This window comes from Leptodactylus fuscus, chromosome 10, assembly GCF_031893055.1.
Source record: "Leptodactylus fuscus isolate aLepFus1 chromosome 10, aLepFus1.hap2, whole genome shotgun sequence".
Classification (NCBI taxonomy): Eukaryota; Metazoa; Chordata; class Amphibia; order Anura; family Leptodactylidae; genus Leptodactylus; species Leptodactylus fuscus.
The window spans coordinates 3423360-3444760 of record NC_134274.1 but is presented as its reverse complement, the minus strand read 5'-3'; the positions used below and the strand labels follow the sequence as shown (position 1 = coordinate 3444760).

At 47.7% G+C, this 21401-nt stretch overlaps 1 protein-coding gene across 5 annotated transcripts in view; it reads left to right on the top strand.

Moving 5' to 3' along the window:
- ADD3 (adducin 3) overlaps positions 1-21401 on the top strand; it is a 67690-nt gene that overhangs the window by 24558 nt on the left and 21731 nt on the right. For 4 of the 5 annotated variants that reach the window (XM_075258645.1, XM_075258647.1, XM_075258649.1 and 1 more), the window contains exon 2: positions 12911-12958. The gene's annotated coding sequence lies outside the window, so the exon portion shown is untranslated. Of the gene's footprint in view, positions 1-12910; positions 12963-21401 lie in introns of all 5 variants that reach the window. The other variant, XM_075258644.1, reaches the window with a different exon arrangement.

Sequence of the window (21401 nt, the reverse complement as noted above, 5' to 3'; positions counted from 1 at the left end):
CATTAGCCTGTAACAAGCCCCGTTCTGTCATTGTCCCTTTGATCAGTATTTTTGGCAGGAGTCTCACAAATTATGGAGATTATGTAATTCTGTGTCGTGTCACTGAGCGCTGACACTCGCCCCCGGGGCCGCCGTATTTTCACATATTCCTTGTGCACAATTTTTTTGGGGGAAGGTCAGTAAGAAAATTCATGGAATTGTTCCCGTCGTCCCCATAGGTCGTAGACTCCTATTCAGAACGGATTTATTCTCAGTCAAGGCCCTTCCCTGGAGACTGTTCAATACAATACTATAAAGCAGTGAAGACTGACACAGTGTTGGAGAAGTGACTGGAAGCTTCCAATGCCACTCAGGGATGTAGAAAGCTGGGTGAAAACCTCAGCGGACTTTCAGCAGATGCTGCTTAGATTCTAAGCCTTGCAATATTCCCTGTACCTGTAGTAATGTTCATCCAGAGCTTCATGAATAGGATGCTAGAAAACAGTGAAGACTGACACTGTCACAAGCACAGCAGGGCTTGTAGAAAGCTTGGTGAAAACCTCTATGGCACTTGATAGAGCACCATAGGAATGTGCAGGATTCCTGTCATTGCACCCTGTCACCCTGCACTGATGACCCCCTGTCGTGGCTCCTCCCCCCCAAATCATTGCCCTTGTCACCCTGCACTGATGAGCCCCCTGTCGTTGCTCTTCCGCCCCCCCCCCCCAATCATTGCCCCTGTCACCCTGCACTGATGAGCCCCCTGTCGTTGCTCCCCCCCCCATCATTGCCCCTGTCACCCTGCACTGATGAGCCCCCTGTCGTTGCTCTTCCGCCCCCCCCCCCCAATCATTGCCCCTGTCACCCTGCACTGTTGAGCCCCCTGTAGCCTCCGCATTTGTCCTACGTGTCATGTTAATCCCGGAGTAAAGAAAAGATAGAAGTTATTTATACTCTACAACGTGCCGATCATTCCCACCCCCTAATAGATTGATCCCAATGACATGACCCTGCTGGTGCTTGTAGTACTACAACAGCTGCTGCTTGTGCTACGATCCCCAAGGTGCAAAAATCCCCCCCAAAGTTTATCCCCCTATAAGTTCTGTAACTCTCACGTAGACAGATATGACATTGTCAGGATCTCTGCTTGTTGTCAGTCCTTCCTGGGGTTTGTTACATTGTGTCACTGTGTGTGTCTGTATTTACTAGTGTTTATATTGTTACATTGTATCCAATTCTTCTGTATCAAATAAATAAACTTTGATACAATCCGCAGAAAGCAGAAATCTTGGTGGGAATTTGTTACAAAGTTTATTAGAAAGTTGCAGAATTTTTTTTATGGTACAAAAAGTTTACCTTTGTTTCCATAAATACGTTGTCGTCTCCCTGGCAATGGGCAGGGCGCTATGGAGGTCGTGTGAATTGAACACAGCTGGTAAGACTCGTGCTCCGCTATGGCTGTCGCTCATGGTCACAGTTAATATGGAATCATGGGATGGGGGGGGGGCACAATCCTTCCCTAATAGTGGCCATTGATGTGTTTGTCACCATAGCCTGCCATATTTAGTGTCCGTTCCCAGCTTTCCAAAATCCCTAAGTGGCAACTACAGTTGGTTGCTAATCATTGATGGGTGGCGTTTAGGAGCCTTGGAAAGCTGGGTGATGGGCTTTGTCATGGAAGGGTTAAGCCCGTCTGTGTCTCTGGAGGTTTATCAGGAATACTTGCAGCTTCTTATCTCCGGCCCAGCATTTGTGTGTGAGAAAATCCAGATCCTCCTGGGTGTGAGGGAGATGTATGGCTGACGGGCTCACGCTTCAGGGGGTTTATACTTGGAGATGGCGGGTGTGAATATTTTTGACATTCCATTCTTCAGGTCATTCTATTCCCATGACGTTGACTTCTTCCATTAATCGTTGTGTTCTGGTGCCAGAAGAGCTTACAATCTCACGTGTCCGCCTGTAATGCGCACTCCGGATCCTCTGTGTCTATACGTGAATGATTAGGACATAGGTGACATCTGATGGCGGGAAGACGTTCCTATCCTTAATATAGACCCTCTTAGCTCCGGGTTCCCCTGTACACCCATGTGTCCTGTATAAGATCTCGATCTCGGGCTCCTCTTGGGTCTTAAGTAGGATTGGTTTCCTTTAGCATCATGGTGGTCTGTATAAGATTTGACCCTTCTCTACACTTTGGTGTCTGTTATAGGATTTGACTCCGGGTTCCTCTCTGCACTTTGATGTCTTTCCTCTGTATGGTTTGGTCCTCTTCTCTCTGATTATTCCCCTGTATAGACCCATAGCTTCTCTCTGCTCCCCTACGTCCCTGGTTTCTCTTGTGACCTAGGATTCTGTTTCGGATCTGGCCTTGGATCCCCTCTGCACCCTTGAGCCCTGGTTAGTAACCCACCTGTGATTTGACCACTTGGTTTGCCTCTGCAGTTGATCTTTGCCATCAGTTCCCATCCGCACCCTGGTCTCCTCTGTATGATTGGCTCCTGGTTCCCTGTTGTACCCTTGTAGCTAATCTTTGCCTCTCGTTCCCCTCTGCACAATTTCAGCTTTTCTGTATTTTTATTCCCTGTAAATGATTTTCCTCTGTACCCTTGTGGCTTGTAGATGATCTGCCCCTGGGTTCCCCTCTGTACCTTTGCACCCTATAGATGATTTGAGCCCTGGTTCTCTGTGCCCAATGTCTGCTTTTCCTCTTGCAGTTAATCTGATGGAAACCTATATCAGTTGGAGCTGTTTGCAGCCGACAATCTCTTATCTCAGGAAGGACACGTGGCCTGCACAAGCCCTGCCAGATCACACCAGCTGCTCCACTGCCCGGCCTGCCCTGGTTGTCGCCCCCTACTCGCTTTGTGGCGCATTTACCACAGCAACGCTCTGTAGTGTTATCACTTGCAGCAATGCTGTGATGTCAGGTTTAAGGTTCCTCGTACCTCGCTGGTTAATCAGATTGGGGTTCAGCATCTTACTGGATGGAGACAAACTAGAGCTTACACCTAGAGTACTATGAAACATGCCGTGCCCTCGGAATGACACGCACCCTCTGCCTGGCCCCTTTGATGTAGCGACTTGTAATTACACCTGAAAAATTACCCCCTCCGGCAATCCGAAAAATGCAAGGCAGCAGATTGTACTGCTGGGAGCAATGAGGTAGAGCGCTGTCGCAGTTTGGTCCATAGCATTAAGGTGGAGATGTCATCTACAGGGGCTGGGGGTGTATGGAGCCAATCCCATCCTTACTGGTCAAAAATCAGGGCTCCATGCAGCAAAAATTTGCAGATAAATGGGTGTCAGTCACTGAGCACAGCTGTCTATGGGCAAAATGGAGGAGCAACGTGTTCTGGTCAGCACCGCGTTGTCCTGTATATGTGCTGGAATCCGTGGAGCCGGACTTATTAGGATGAGGAGCTCAGGTTGGTGGAGGAGGTGAAAGGTCAGGACAAGGTGCAAAAATCTCCCAGCCCCGGTGGTCAGTAGTGACTTGTAAGTGCTGCTTTGGACCCCTTCTCCTTTCTCCCCATGGCCCGGCCCCTTCTGGTAATGTTTACCCGCTCGGTTTGCTCTGGTTCTGTCTTTGATCGCAGCGGCCGCGGGTCTGTTTTGTGTTTTTGTACTTGGTAACCAGATAGCACAGACATGCAGAGAGCGATTGTTTCCCATCAGAGAGAATAAAATGTTTGTAAATAGAAACCAAACCCTGAGGCGCTTGCTCTGCCCGGCCCGTGGGGTCTGATGTGAGGTCTACACTCGTGATGGGGGGGGGGGGTCACGTCTCTGCTGACGTGGGGGCTTCTGGGTTTTTTGCCTCCTGGAATAACCACAATTGTGTATTTACTGTGCAAGGATTTTGCGCTGTAGGCCAACAAAAACAGCGAAAGATCTGTCCAATCAGAAGCCACATATTGCTAGCGGAGGGCGGACGAATAGTCTCCTGTTCTGGAGGACCCCGAATATATGGGCGATACCTGAACAGTCCTCCAAGTGCAAAAAAATTATAGGAGAGCCACACAAGTGACTGTGTCCTGCACCAGCCCTCCAAAGCAGAGAGTCAAGGAGCTATAGCCGCTGAAGCTTGGAGAGACCCTTGGTTACTCCTGGGCTCATCCCAGCCTAGACCAAGCAAACAGCAGACCTATGAACTTCTCACAGCTGAGGGTTTGCTTCTTGCTGTGACTGTTGGGGGGCAGGGGGAGTTTTGTTGTTGGACCCAATGGCAGACCCTTTGTCCTTCATGTTGCGGGGGATCGCCCGTGGGCATTGAGAGTCCCTGAACATGGTCTGTTTTTTTTTTTGTCCTTCTCTTGGCCCATCTTTCATAGAGCGCCCTCCAGAGGTGATTAGTGCAGAGCATATATTTATGTGTGCTCCTGATTCCTTAGGCCCCTGTATACCGCCAGAGCCTTAGGACACTGTACACACTATACAGGTACTTAAAGGGCCTTTCCAAATCTTAGCCAGGTCTCGGAGCCTGCAGCGACACTGTATAGGGCTGGGACCGCAGTGCAACTGGAGAAGGGCGCAAGGCCTTACCCACCAAATCGGGGTCACCTTTATGTGCATAGCGCACTCTGCAGGCAGGAAGTTTCATACAAGCAGGTAAGGTTGTCACCTCCTGCATTGTGGAGGCTGAATAGGAGTAACAAACCCTCAGCTGTGAGAAGTGTGTAGGAGTTTAAGCCTCTGAATGTGCAAAAATCCTGAAATTCTCTTTAGATCCCAATGTCGTCCAATCGCTGGGTGTTGGCTCATTAGACGATTTCATTCACTTTCACTTATTAGATGAGATCAGGGGATCGGTAATCTGCAGAGCTTTCCAGCAAGGATGTCGTGAAGGATCTGAGGCTGGAACCGGTCCGTCCTGTTCCTGGTGACAGTCGTCGTCACCTCGGGCTCAGAACCGGTTCCCCCAGCGCTGGGGAGTTTGCCAGGACAAATACAAGAGGGGGGGGGGGATGCAGCTGTGACCCCACACTAAACACGTATTCCACTAAGGGTTAATGCCAGTAGGGGGCGCTGATCACCTCGCTTCCTTGTATCACCTTCATGGAGCTTTGGATTTAACCATTTGGTGCCCAGGGCTATTTTTTCCGTGCTACACCTGGCGATTAGGGGAGTGAGTTTTTTTGGTGGGTGCAAGATTTATATGTCAATCTTGAAACCCCCTTCCATTTCCTGAATCAGTAGAAGTGGGGGCGACCTTTTACAGAGTTTTGCTAACCCAGCGGACCCCTCCACCCCCCATAGTCATCTTAATACCAGCATGAACTTAACAGAGAGGACCAATAACAATGATGACATTATTAGGAATACAATACTAGAACTGCAGTGCAAACTGACATGTAGAACAGAGGGGACAGCAGGGGGGCAAATCTAATCTGGCACTGTAAGTATAATACTCTGCATATCAGGGTCTGGAGGGGACAGAAAGGTCTGGAGGGGACAGAGGTGTCTGCTAAGCAAGGAGGGGTCTGGAGGGGACAGTGGGGTCTGCTAAGCAAGGAGGGGTCTGGAGGGGACAGAGGTGTCTGCTAAGCAAGGAGAGGTCTGGAGGGGACAGAGGGGTCTGCTAAGCAAGGAGGGGTCTGGAGGGGACAGGTGTCTGCTAAGCAAGGAGGGGTCTGGAGGGGACAGAGGTGTCTGCTAAGCAAGGAGGGGCACAGAGGGGTCTAGTGGGCAAGGAAGGGCCTAAGAACACAGAAGGCTATGGAAGGGTCTGGAGGGACATAGAAGTGTATGGCAGAAGTTTATTCCCTTGGCCTGGTGGTGCACATTGGTTTGTTAGATGACCATTTCTTGCATGGGACCTATAACACTGTGTTCATCCTGAGCCTCCTGGTACATGAATGCCAGAACTGCAGTGCAAACTATAGGAGAGAAGGCGGGAACGTAACTTGGCCCTATAAAGAAGATTATTGTACATTCAGGATCTGGAAACCTAAATGATGACCCCATGGGCGTTGTCACCAAAAATAAACTTAATAGGTTAAATAGGATCCTAGACGTCTTACAAGATGACCTGAGGAGGTGCGGGTTTTCCACTGTCGCTTTCTATTTTTGCAAAAAAAAAAAACCCAGCCTGTAAACAAGTCCTAAAGTGCACGGGGAAGCTTCGCCCTCCTCAACACCTCTCCGCTGATCCAGGGCGCGGCCACGACAAGGTCACGGCCTCTCCCTTAGTGGAACCTTCCAAGTTCCTGTGTTTTTAATGTTTCCCACTTTACATGCTGCTCACGAAGTTCTCGACCCCTCGGCGCGCTCGGCTTTTATGGGCCCGGTTTATTGAAGGTCGTATGTAAAACGAAGGTCGCCGGATTCTTTCCATCACTTCCATCATCGCTCCTTATAAGCCGTATCCGTGCGCCGCGCCCCTCCGTCGTGTGCGCAGGATTATTCGCTCGTTTAGCTTTGGTTTTTGGGTTACATGCTTTAGAGTTTGTGGTAAATGTAGAATTTTTTAGTTTTCTCATTTCATGCAACTTTTGTAATAAGAATTCTTCGGGGTAGGACGTTGCATGCCATTGCCATGGGTGGTGTTACAGTTGCAGGACGTTGCATGCCATTGCCATGGGTGGTGTTACAGATGCAGGACGTTGCATGCCATTGCCATGGGTGGTGTTACAGTTGCAGGACGTTGCACTCCATTGCCATGGGTGGTGTTACAGTTGCAGGACGTTGCATGCCATTGCCATGGGTGGTGTTACAGTTGCAGGACGTTGCATGCCATTGCCATGGGTGGTGTTACAGTTGCAGGACGTTGCATGCCATTGCCATGGGTGGTGTTACAGTTGCAGGACGTTGCATGCCATTGCCATGGGTGGTGTTACAGTTGCAGGACGTTGCATGCCATTGCCATGGGTGGTGTTACAGTTGCAGGACGTTGCATGTCATTGCCATGGGTGGTGTTACAGATGCAGGAGGTTGCATGCCATTGCCATGGGTGGTGTTGCAGGACGTTGCATGCCATTGCCATGGGTGGTGGTACAGTTGCAGGACGTTGCATGCCATTGCCATGGGTGGTGTTACAGTTGCAGGACGTTGCATGCCATTGCCATGGGTGGTGTTACAGATGCAGGACGTTGCATGCCATTGCCATGGGTGGTGTTAAAGTTGCAGGACGTTGCATGCCATTGCCATGGGTGGTGGTACAGTTGCAGGACGTTGCATGCCATTGCCATGGGTGGTGTTACAGTTGCAGGAGGTTGCATGCCATTGCCATGGGTGGTGTTACAGATGCAGGACGTTGCATGTCATTGCCATGGGTGGTGTTACAGATGCAGGAGGTTGCATGCCATTGCCATGGGTGGTGTTGCAGGACGTTGCATGCCATTGCCATGGGTGGTGTTACAGATGCAGGACGTTGCATGTCATTGCCATGGGTGGTGTTGCAGGACGTGGCATGTTATTGCCATGGGTGGTGTTACAGTTGCAGGAGGTTGCATGTCATTGCCATAGGTGGTGTTGCAGGACGTGGCATGTTATTGCCATGGGTGGTATTACAGTTGCAGGACGTTGCATGCCATTGCCATGGGTGGTGTTACAGTTGCAGGACGTTGCATGCGGTTACTTGGCATGGCTTTGGTAGTAGCAGACTCCTCTCTGTATCCTCCGACCTTGTATATACCCATCCTGAGGGCACGCTGTGAATCTCTCCAACAATTCCGAACGTGTCGGCTCTGCTGCATCACGCCCTCTCCTCGCACATCCACAACAATCATTAGTCTGTCGTTCATCTTTCCAAGAAGTCGCCTGCAGGAAGCAAATCAGGAAGAGTTTACAAAAGGAAACCAGGTGTCCAGAGGAGAAGATCTGGCTTTCCCGACAACATGCCCATTCTTAGCTGTGCCAGCTGGCTCGCAACGCTCTACTGTCATCCATCTCCTTCCAACCAAACCGGAACTCGGAAACATCCGTGTCAGAGGTTGGAGCTTCAGACTCGGAGACTTTGCGAAAAACTTGACGTTTCCTCCATTGCCTTGTAGGAATACATCTTAAAGGTGAACTCCTCTGAACTTTATACATGTTCTACGAGGAGATGGAGGAGGATAGTCAAAAATGGCCGATGTTCCTGGAAAGCGGTGGGAGCGAGATGATGAAATGTGAAGGTTTCCAAACGCATCGAAGAAATTGCTGATTTTGGACGGTTTGGGTGACTACTGGGTATGTCTCTATTCTTCTTTGGGAGGAATAACTGGGCGCTGGAGAAGCCACCCCCAAATATGTCTGCCAAAAGGGGACAGAGGTGGGCACTGCAGGGTTTGGAGAGATTAGAGGTAATATCATAGAACAAGTGATATAAAGCAAGAACCAAAAAGTTCCATCATTATTTTACATGGGATTCTTCTTGTAGATCCTTCCTGCCTGATGGCTACAAGTGTTTCCAGTCTTGTGAAGCTCTGTGTACTGTATAGGGGACTGCTCCTGCAGGCTGCACAGACTTGCTGTGGGTCCCATTGAATCCTATAAGGGCAATAAGACAACACAAGCGCTCCTTCAGGATAAGATCATACATGCCAAGGAGGAGATGGAACAAGAACATGAGATTGTTGTGTTCTGAGCTGGAGACGCCAAGACGTGAAACGAGATCTTGGGTGAAGTTCATTGACCCTGGTCAGGTTTTCTTTCCATAGACTTTCATCCTCGCTGGGAGAACATGGCTCATTTACTGGTAGGATAAACATGAGGCTGTAGGATCTATGTAAGTATCCGGCCCCAGACCGTGCGGAGAGAGAGCAGGAAGCTACAAGTCCATCCATCCCCCGGACTGTACGAGCCCCTCATTGTTGTACAGCTCAGCGGGTTACTCGCATCTTTGATGGCTTTAGTGCTCGACAAGGATTGGAGGTGCCGGAAACGCGGATTGTAAATCATTCAAGATGCAAACAATGGAGCGAAGCGAGGGAAATCTCCTCACGACAGTGATATGGGGTTATGTTAGGGTAAAGATGCAACCCATTACTGACAGCCGCCATCCGATGATGGGAGGGGTGCTGGATATTCGATATGAGATGAAGGGGTCTGCTAGTGCTCGATTCCCCTACTGTGATGGTGCTCTTATGGAAACCAGTCAGTGGGGACGTTCCAGTGGTGTCTTGCTCTTTTGGGCAAGCTGCAGTAGGTGTCTGGGTATATTCACTGCAGTCTGGTGGGCTCCAGTAGGGGGCACTGCCTCCGTCCCAGACATGGTCACTGTGAACACCCCCTCACTTTCGGCGTTTCTTTTTGCAGCTTGGTCCAGGTCACGATAAGAAAAATGTGTAACCCCTAACCATAGACCAACAAAGGAGGTGTCAGTCACATGATCGGACCTCCATCAGGTTCTTACTGCCTCTGTAGCGCCCCCTTCTGGAGAGTTACCCTATAAGTCAGTTTCCACCCTCTAACACGACTTAGGATGGACGCCCAACCTTCCCCATACGGAACAGCTCGGTCCCATTACAAGGCCTATTAAAGGGTCAGGCCTTAACTTATTTGGGCACTAGACAGGCAGGTTTCTTCCTCCTAGATGAGATCATTTGCATATCCATTTCCCAGAGAGCATTGCTTGGCCTTACCGTCTTCCTTCACCTACTGACCTTCTCCATAAGAATGTGCAGTATGGCGGTAGAGCAGAGTTCCCGCTGACATGTCGCCGCTGTAGTAAGTTGTTTATGACGGCCTCGGATGCCCGGACTGCGCGGTGACTATTCCTGCCGCAGACTGGGGAGGGGGGGGCGCTCTAATCCCACAATGCTTTGCATTCCAGGTTTAAATGGCAGGCGGAATTCCTGGCATAAATAGGGTGTGAATAGTTGTGTAATGTAATAGCCTGCGCTCTATATTTAATGGCCCTGGCCATCTGTAGGGTCCCCTCCGTACCCGTTGTCTCTGCTTGTGTTATATTGGATCAGAGCTGGTGAGGGTGGCGGCACCCCGAGCACCAGGGCCTGTAGTCTCCTGCAAAGTGGGCGCCAAGACTGTCCCCTGCTGGTTTCGTTGCCCCATCTTGATGTAACAAGTCATTGCTTATCCTACAGACAACAGTGGGTGAAACACACACGTTGCAAGATCTCTGCTTGCTGTCAATTGATCACAAAACGATGAATGCGACTGTAACGAACCCTCAGCTGTGACCAGGACGAAGCCGAGATCTTGAAGAGAGGAAAGAATTGAGTAAGATAACTGTCTATACCGTCCATATTTTAGGATTCCTTCCACCCTTCCCTCGCGTCCTGGATTTTCTCGGCACCTTTGATGTCCGGTGCGGCCGCCGTCTTACTGGGATCTAATGGTTTCTCCATCTCCTCTTGTAAATGGATCCTGTTGCAGCAGTGAGTTGTTATTGTCCCGCGGGCCCCGTTTCCAGTACTCAGCCCCTCCATCCCACATGTAATAATAACACTTGTGGGCTCCGCCGGGAAGAGGAAACTCCATTTAAAGCAAAGTCTTTCCATTTTCCAGCCCGGCCCTGCAGCCTTCCCGGGAGTCGGGATCGATTTCACAGGCTCGGCCTTGCTGGAGGTTTCTGACTTATGGATTTTCCGTTTCGTGCTATGATTGGTATCTGATAATAATACCGCGGCCGCCTCCTACGCTAGTAACGCACAGCAGGTGACAACCCCTGATGGCGGCCATGACAGTGCCTTGTAAAGGTTGTCACTAAAGCTTCAATGGATTGCAGACATAATACCTCCTCTAGCGCCCTGTTTCTGCCCTCTGTGGGTGTCAGTCTGCACTGTGCGTTCGCATTCTATTCATCTGTTGGAAGGTTCAGTGCATGAAAGATACGGTGCTTGCCATCAATGCACATATGTATCCTCCTCCTGTACTTTATGCCATATACTCCAGTCACAGCCAAAGCTGCATTCAGACTTCATACTGAGAGCTCAGATGGTCATTACATAGCGGTGTATCTGGTCACATGACTGATTTGTTTGCCAGGGGCGACTTGCAGAGTTGTAAATGCAGCTCTAGCAGTAACTAGAGCAGAGGCCTAGAAGTCTAACATTTGCAGGGTTACAAATTCTGATGTGGTGACTTAACCCATTGTCCTGCAGAGTCGGGGGTCCACCTTGTGTCTTCCCACCCCCCACCCCCCTGATAATCCCCTCCAGCCCGGGCCGTGGCGGTGTCCTAGCTAATCTGTAAAGCCTCGGGTAAGTCCTTAATGATGTGGAGAAATTACCGCCGATCTGCCCACGCCGAGATTGTAAGATTAATATTTAGTAAGCCTGTAATAAATTTGTCGAAACTTGTTCAGCCGCGGCGGCCTAATTGGCGATCTGGCGGCGGACGCGCACTCACCTCGTCGTGAGTATTAACCCCGTGATCACCTATAGATTCGGCAAAAGATAAAAAACAAATACAAATTTTATTTTTCAAAAATCTGCAGACACTTTGGACCCTCCAACGATATACACAGGATACCCAAATAGGTAATGGGTGGGAGTCTGAGCTGTGTTGAGGGAGGGGAAGGGGGGTTACTGTCCATCCCACAGCAGGGAGTGACCGCTTTATGGCATGTTGTGATCAATGGATGTTTATGGACGGATAATTGACAGGAGACAAATAGTCTCCGGGAAGTGATTGATCCTTGACAGGAACCATCCTGCCTAATGTAGGTCAGCCGAACTACCACCCCCATCCTCTCTAACCCCACCCTCTATATGGCGACGTGATGGGGTCTCTGCTCCCGAGCAATGGGGTCTCTGCTGGTCCCGCCATCCACTGATGTGACTGTGCCGAGCATGTCCCTTCTAATGGCGAGATGACTGTGCCGACTCTACACAGCAAAGCTGAAAAGTGATCTCCACGAAATGTCATATTGTGTCTTCTCCAGTGTGAAAACTGCGATATCAGACTATGTGAACGGTCACTTACAGATCTATCATACTATAGTAATGTTATTGAGCTCATGTAATGTGTATATACATGTTCTATATACTATATTACAGTAATAGGTGTATATACATGTTCTATATATATTATAGTAATAGGTGTATATACATGTTCTATATACTATATTACAGTAATAGGTGTATATACATGTTCTATATACTATATTACAGTAATAGGTGTATATACATGTTCTATATATATTACAGTAATAGGTGTATATACATGTTCTATATACTATATTACAGTAATAGGTGTATATACATGTTCTATATATATTATAGTAATAGGTGTATATACATGTTCTATATACTATATTACAGTAATAGGTGTATATACATGTTCTATATACTATATTACAGTAATAGGTGTATATACATGTTCTATATACTATATTACAGTAATAGGTGTATATACATGTTCTATATACTATATTACAGTAATAGGTGTATATACATGTTCTATATACTATATTACAGTAATAGGTGTATATACATGTTCTATATATATTATAGTAATAGGTGTATATACATGTTCTATATATATTATAGTAATAGGTGTATATACATGTTCTATATACTATATTACAGTAATAGGTGTATATACATGTTCTATATACTATATTACAGTAATAGGTGTATATACATGTTCTATATACTATATTACAGTAATAGGTGTATATACATGTTCTATATATATTATAGTAATAGGTGTATATACATGTTCTATATATATTATAGTAATAGGTGTATATACATGTTCTATATACTATATTACAGTAATAGGTGTATATACATGTTCTATATACTATATTATAGTAATAGGTGTATATACATGTTCTATATACTATATTACAGTAATAGGTGTATATACATGTTCTATATACTATATTACAGTAATAGGTGTATATACATGTTGTATCGCTATAGTATTGTGTTATATAATGTGTATCTACATGTTGTATAAATATTATTGTTCCGTTCATACAATGTATCACTTAGGTATCACCAGACACAATGTAATAATTACAATGTTCTTTCTCTGGCAGGTGAAGCAGAGCTGAGCTTCTTCCTCCTGGGACTGGGAACATATTTGGGTGAGTGTTCAGATGTCACACATGTGGGGTACACGGAGGTCGGGGAGGGGGGTAACTCTCTGTATGGCGTCTGCGCAGTCACATCCTCCTAGTTCTATAATATTATAGACACGGTATTAGTCACGTTCAGCAGATGACGCAGGAGCGGTGTTTGTGCCATCAGCAGCCGCTGCGACACTAATAGAGAACATCTGACGACAGGGATCGGAGAGGACCGAGATCCCTATTGTTTAACACCTTAGATGCCGTAGTGGTTAGGGGCTTCCTCTGTGTCCTTATCAGAAGCGCGATCGTGTTACATGAAGTCGCTGTAGACTCCGGGGAACTGCGTTTTCCAGAAGTTTCAGCCAAGCTGTAACAAACTTGCTGACTGTTTCCTATAACAACTATGTATCGAGTATCAACCTGCCCGATTATGATACATTGTATACGTGTCACATTAGATACATCCTTGTGGTATATACAGTATATCTATATTATATGTGGTTCCCTGGTGTACCGCTCACCCCCTGCCGGCACATCTGGGACTTCCCTGTAAGGTCGTCGCCCTGCGGTTTTTGGGTGCGGTGTCGTGTTTTTGACTCTAGTGTCAGGCTTCCTCTCTGCCTTCGCTCTGCAGATTTCTTCACCCCCCCCCCCATCCTGTATAGTCGGGGTTAATTATAGGTTTCTTCCTCTGATCTTAGATTATGAGGTTATTTAGAAAAAAATCGAGGAATTATCTTGATCTATTCTCTGTGACATGTGACAATGAGGATACAGACACATTCACCCCCCTCCCCAATCTGTATAGAACTGCTCCTCCTGAGCTGAATAGAATGCAATCACTGCAGTGTATACTGACATATATGCAGGGAATGTAATAAGAAGGGGGGAGGTTATAATGGCATGTATAGCAGCCCGATCCCTTAGTCACATAACATCATGTAGGTATAATACTTCTGACAGCTGAGGGTTTGGTGCAGTTATACCTGATCCTGCGTTGACACACTGTAACAAGGACAGCAGATAGGTTTGTGCTTGTGTTTCGTCTTTGTGCCTTTTTACCTCGGGTGCGGTGGATGTGAATACTTTATAGCAGAGCATTGAAATAACATTGTGTAACCAGATCCAACCAATTTGGGGAGGGGGGGGGTGTTGCGTCCCCATCACTGGCACCCTGCATCCTGCCTCTTATCTGGAGGAGGCGCTGCAGGATCTGCTCTATACATTATCACAGCTATTGTTTCCTGCCTGAATGGGAAAGTTCAGCATTCCTGCCCGGGGTGGGGGGAGGTGGGATTAACCCCTCGTGTCCCTGCTGCCTCACGTACAGTAAATCCGATTCTGGTGGTTGTCATTGTCAGAAGCGTCCGGTGGATCGCCATGTATTAAATGTAACGCACAACCTGCGCTAGAAACGTAATGCAGTTTTTACTGTACTGTGTGAATACACCTGCAATATGACACCAAACTTAGAAATGATCCCCCAATATATGCACTGCTCATCCTGAGCTCCCTGATTCATGAATAGAATAAAACTATAGTGTATACTGACACACATGCACTGCCCTGTTAGGCAGGAACCTATAACACTTTTCAACCTGAACTTCTGGTTTGAGAATACAATGCTAGAAAGGCAGTGAAGACTGACACTAGGAATGAGGAAGCATGGGGTTGGTAGAAAGTAGAAAGTTGGGTGGTGAGGTCTATAACACAGGACTGGCAGTGATTGGTGACTAGTGATGAATGGTGCGGGGGAGGGGGGCTTTTAATGGGCTTTGGCTATCTGCTCTGGAGATAAGTGGCCACTTCAGGTTAGTCCATCTTCTCAGGATGCCTCAGGAGCCCCTTAAGTGGTCTCCAGGAGCCCCTACCCCCCCTCCAGATTATTCGTAATGATTCAGTTCCAGCTGTCCTGGGATTTGTTACAATGTATCAGTGTAGACTTGTCTGTCATACCTGTGTGGATACATTGTAACGAGCCACCAGCTGTGTGTAAAGATGATGGGACCCCCACAGGTTAGTGTCCCTTTAAGCCTGAGCACCCCCTACTTTACACTCCAGCTTTCCCAGTGACTGATTAGCACATTTAACTCCTTCTTCCCTGGCCTTAGGGGCGGCCGGAGGCAGCAGGGAAATGGTTAATTAAGTCCGCCCCGTTATCATGTAACTTTCACTAACTAGAAACATCTGGCCGCCCCATAACCCGGGGCTGAGCCCCACTGGCGTCCGTCCAGCTGCGGAGGGCGTAGTACTGTGGACGGACCCTGCAGCGCGGGTGCTGGGCTCTGCCACACATAGGAGGGTTCCCCCCTCCACCCAGCTTTCCTAGACACCTGAATGTGTATCTGTCCTGCTACATTATAGCTACAAGGTAGGTACGGGAATAGTGACGCCTCTTTCTCCTTTCCTTGTCTCAGTGTCAGTCCTCACTGCTGTCCTGGCATTGTATTCATGGACCAGATGGCTCAGGGATAGAGGACCGGACTCCTCCTAAGACAGTGCGACAAGGCGGCGTTGGGATGTAAGCAGTAACATGAATAAATCATTCTGTGACCGGACAATTGGCGGTTTTATTGTCCGTAAATAATCCTCGTCTTTTTCCGTTGACCGCTGCTTGCTCTTTGTAAATGTCAGACACTTAATACAGTCGTGGCTCTTGCGAGGTTTGGAACCGCCCCCCATTAGTGACTGCGCTCCCCCCAATACTGAAGCCCCCTGTGCGGGTTGGTGGCTCTCGCACAGTACATGCCGTTCCTCGGCGCGGTCTTGGTGGAGCTGGCGCGGGGCGCTCTGTTATTGCTCTGGTTTTGGCCGCCTTCCCCGCTCTGATGTCATTTTGGAGCTTTGTGATCCCCAGCTGGAGAGTTCATCCTCTGCTGCAGACAGTCCACCCCCCAAAAGCTAGAAATCTGATGCTGCTCGGTCATATCTGCTCCTGGGAAAGCTGGGTGAGCATCAGTATGGCCGCCATTCCAACTCACACTGGGAATTGTCAAGTCTGCCTAGATACAGCCGTGTACAGATCTGACTCTGTGGCTAGGCTTGCCGCTCAGGAGTCTGGGAAAGCTGGGGTTAACCCGTTATATTGGTAGCCAGAGGCAAGTTCAGAAGTTTTGGGTGAGACGTGGGACAGACCAGATTGGTTGGTAGTCACCCAGCTTTCCCAATAGGTGACAGGTGATGACTTAGAGCTATACGGTGCCCTTTGCCACCCAGCTTTCCACACGGTATAAAATTCTACGTCAGTACCTCGTCCATAGCAATGCTATGTGTCAGTCTTTACTGCAGCTGTAGAATTCTATTCATAAAGCAGGAATTTCAGGATGGAAATATATAGTTATCACCTATATCCACTATAAGGTTATAGTGACGCTCTATGATAAATGCTGTGTATGGCGCCCCCTGTGGTTGGCAGGCCGCCTGGTAAATCCCCTCTTGGCTGGGCGGACTACTATGGGGGGGGGGGGGGGGAATAAGCCGGTGTCGTGTCAGCGGTGGACATGAGATGTGGAGCTGGCGCTCGGCCACGCTTTCTCCCCGGCATCGAATCTCCGCTCGGTATTCTACATCTTAGATGTCTGCCGCTCCGATACATTCCTCCCGAGCTGTAAAGCGTCTCCCCCCACTATAGGGATCACTTTCTAGTGTCCCAGGCTGGGGTGGGGCCATAGGGGTGGAGGGGTACCCCGTCCTAGCCGCACGTACCCCCGTGTTTATCTGCCATTCCTATCTGGTATGATACGCTGATAAAGGGCAGGATCAGCTACAATGTTAAAAAAATAAAAATTCCTACCATACCGTAACATGTCATGTCAGTCTGAACTGCAGTTGTAGAGTTCTATTCATGACAATAGCACTGGCCTGTTGACACGTGCTGCTGTTCTTCATCCCAGCCCTGGCTGTAAATAGCGCCTCTCGTTCCAGCGGACATATTGGCGGTCAGATTGGGGAGAGGCTCTGTCATCGCCGGGATCAACTTTTCCTATCCGAAGTTTCTGTGGTTTTGTCTTGAGGTTTTAAATCTTCACTTTCTTCCAATAAATGAGGCCGTTAAAGCGACCCCGACCCTAATTTCTGAGAGTCTTGACCCGGGCTAGGCTATTGCTCAGGTCGAGTCTGAGTGTAGGCGCGTATAATGGCATAAACTGCAACCCTCTCTTAATTGGGACTGTTCATCATGGCCTTCCTGGTTCATGAATGGAATGCAAAAATTGCATTAAAGACTGACACGCTCACGGATATGGCTATAAACAAATTCCAAAACATTGAGACGCGCGAGTGATATGCGCTCCACTTTTAGAAAGACCTTTCACCTCTTCCAATAACTCCACTGATTCCAAGGCCCTTCTCTAGTCCCCACCATTCCCGAGTCATCAGTGCAGTTAGTTTTGGTGCTTGTTATGCCCACTAGACTCCCTAATATCCAGTGGGTGGTGTTAGGGAGGTGCAGACAAAGTGGGCGTGACTCAGCTCTGACACTGTCCGCTTCTGATTGGTGCCTGCTCCTGCCTAATACCTCCCACTGGACATTAGGGAGTCTAGTCAGCCTATCAAGCACCAAAACTAACTGCACTGATGACTCCGGAATGGCGGGAGCTAGAGAGAAAATTCCAACTGTGCTGCAATTGTTAGAGGAGTCTATTACAGAGTGGAGGAGGTAAAACATCCCCTTTAAGGCCTGGTGGTCCTGTAGCTCTAGGGCACCTCTCATGGCGATGGCCGGCGTTATTCCTTAATGATCGGCCCCCTGGGCTATAAAGGAAGTGCTCCATTGTCTCGCCCGGCGGTATCAGATACATCGTCTGACCTGGGATTCCCCCGGGGTGCGGCATTCTTGAAGTTAATTTCGGAGAAAGACGAGACCCCTGGGAAGAGGAGGACGAGTTAAGAAGAGCCACTTAAACATCTGGCTCCTCGCATTCCCATACTAGCAGAAGATGGGAATATTTACCCCCTAACCTAAGAATTGCGCATCGATCCCACAATGGCAATAATCTCTTACAGCAGATACAATTTATCCAGTGGCGATTAATCTTCATCCTCTATTAGTGAGTGTCAGTCTCAACTGAGGTTCTGGCATTTTGTTCGTGTATCAGGAGGCTCAGGATGTGCAATGTGTCAGGCTTTACCATATGGGAACAGATTGAGCAGCTTGATGACTGACCTGTAGTCGTAGACCGTCCTCATGGCGGAGGATGGAGCTTGTTTTTAGAGCCCCTCTCGCTGTTTTTCTGAATGTCTGATCCATTTCCTCTCTCGTGCTCTTGTTTTTCGTCTTTCGCTCCTGGGATGTGACCTGTGACCTTCACTGCGACCATTTACCCTGGGAGGCGAATATACCGGATACACGGCCAAGTGGAGCTATCATAGGGATGTCCTGGAGAGTAATGCATTACAGCAGTGTGGAGTTAGGGGGCGCCAGTTATATATAGTTCTTCAGGCCCCTCCCTCACCTCCACATGTATGAACTTCTAAATGAGAGAGGCTGCAGTGTAAAGCATGGAGGACATGGATCAGTGCATGTGGCTGTGTCAGTCTTGACTATTGTTCTAGCATTCCATTCATTAACCAGGAAGTTCAGTATGAACAGAGATGAAGGCTCTGCCTACGTACAGTAGAATTGACACTACCCAGCAGTGCGAGGAATTGTGGGAGTTAAATTCTAGATGGTGGTGTCCTCGCCAGTGACGCGGCCGATTCCACGAAGGAACCGTTTCCTCCCAGGAAGAAGCCGCAGCCACTTAGAGAGAGACGAGCAGGCGTCTGTCGCTGAGGGTCCTGTGATGGACGACTCTTCAGTTTCCTCCCCGGGGTGGGGGTCTCTATACACTGCCAGATATTCTAATGCCACTTGTGGCGAGTACAAGCCCCGCCCACCGCGCCGGCGATTCTCTGCATGTAAAGCAACTTGCTGTTTCTATTTGCGGTCGTAATCCCATAAATTAGCATTATGGTTATTTGCATAGCGCCAATTTATACCGCAGTGATGTCATGTGGAGGGGATGTCCCCACAAATCCCAAATCTGCAGGCTGGCCCCTGTGAACTCGCAGCGGTCCAGGCCGAGCCCCTCGTATACTGTACGCCGCTCTTATTACGCTGCAGTTTTTCCTGACCGCTGTATTTTTATACATCAGCTTAAATCTGTTTTCCTAACACCGCACTTATAACCGTAATTATTTCCTGGCCACGTCGTTCCAAGTGAGCAGCCGTGTGCCGGATCCCTGCGCTGCCTGCCAAGATCCCAGACTGCTCAGATGGAGACCGGAGATAAATCCCATAATGGGGATCCTTGTAGATAACACCACAAGGGCGGAGCAGCTACAAGACTGACAGCGCCCGATTATCAGATGTGCTGGATTACTGGATGTTTACCTTGACTCTGTCTTGGGGGGAAAAATGGAGTTTCCAGAGCTGCACTCACTATTCTGCTGGTACAGTCACTGTGTACATACATTACATTACTTATCCTGTATTATACTCCAGAGCTGCACTCACTATTCTGCTGGTACAGTCACTGTGTACATACATTACATTACTTATCCTGTATTATACTCCAGAGCTGCGCTCACTATTCTGCTGGTACAGTCACTGTGTACATACATTACATTACTTATCCTGTATTATACTCCAGAGCTGCGCTCACTATTCTGCTGGTACAGTCACTGTGTACATACATTACATTACTTATCCTGTATTATACTCCAGAGCTGCGCTCACTATTCTGCTGGTACAGTCACTGTGTACATACATTACATTACTTATCCTGTATTATACTCCAGAGCTGCACTCACTATTCTGCTGGTGCAGTCACTGTGTACATACATTACTTATCTTGTATTATACTCCAGAGCTGCGCTCACTATTCTGCTGGTGCAGTCACTGTGTACATACATTACATTACTTATCCTGTATTATACTCCAGAGCTGCGCTCACTATTCTGCTGGTGCAGTCACTGTGTACATACATTACTTATCCTGTATTATATTCCAGAGCTGTGCTCACTATTCTGCTGGTACAGTCACTGTGTACATACATTACATTACTTATCCTGTATTATACTCCAGAGCTGCGCTCACTATTCTGCTGGTGCAGTCACTGTGTACATACATTACTTATCCTGTATTATACTCCAGAGCTGCGCTCACTATTCTGCTGGTACAGTCACTGTGTACATACATTACATTACTTATCCTGTATTATACTCCAGAGCTGCGCTCACTATTCTGCTGGTGCAGTCACTGTGTACATACATTACATTACTTATCCTGTATTATACTCCAGAGCTGCGCTCACTATTCTGCTGGTGCAGTCACTGTGTACATACATTACATTACTTATCCTGTATTATACCCCAGAGCTGTGCTCACTATTCTGCTGGTGCAGTCACTGTGTACATACATTACATTACTTATCCTGTATTATACCCCAGAGCTGCGCTCACTATTCTGCTGGTACAGTCACTGTGTACATACATTACATTACTTATCCTGTATTATACCCCAGAGCTGCGCTCACTATTCTGCTGGTCACTGTGTACATACATTACATTACTTATCCTGTATTATACCCCAGAGCTGCGCTCACTATTCTGCTGGTACAGTCACTGTGTACATACATTACATTACTTATCCTGTATTATACTCCAGAACTGCGCTCACTATTCTGCTGGTACAGTCACTGTGTACATACATTACTTATCCTGTATTATACTCCAGAGCTGCGCTCACTATTCTGCTGGTACAGTCACTGTGTACATACATTACATTACTTCTCCTGTATTATACTCCAGAGCTGTGCTCACTATTCTGCTGGTACAGTCACTGTGTACATACATTACATTACTTATCCTGTATTATACCCCAGAGCTGCGCTCACTATTCTGCTGGTACAGTCACTGTGTACATACATTACATTACTTATCCTGTATTATACTCCAGAGCTGTGCTCACTATTCTGCTGGTACAGTCACTGTGTACATACATTACATTACTTATCCTGTATTATACTCCAGAGCTGTGCTCACTATTCTGCTGGTACAGTCACTGTGTACATACATTACATTACTTATCCTGTATTATACTCCAGAACTGCGCTCACTATTCTGCTGGTACAGTCACTGTGTACATACATTACTTATCCTGTATTATACTCCAGAGCTGCGCTCACTACTCTGCTGGTACAGTCACTGTGTACATACATTACATTACTTCTCCTGTATTATACTCCAGAGCTGTGCTCACTATTCTGCTGGTACAGTCACTGTGTACATACATTACATTACTTATCCTGTATTATACTCCAGAGCTGCGCTCACTATTCTGCTGGTACAGTCACTGTGTACATACATTACATTACTTATCCTGTATTATACTCCAGAGCTGCGCTCACTATTCTGCTGGTGCAGTCACTGTGTACATACATTACTTATCCTGTATTATACTCCAGAGCTGCACTCA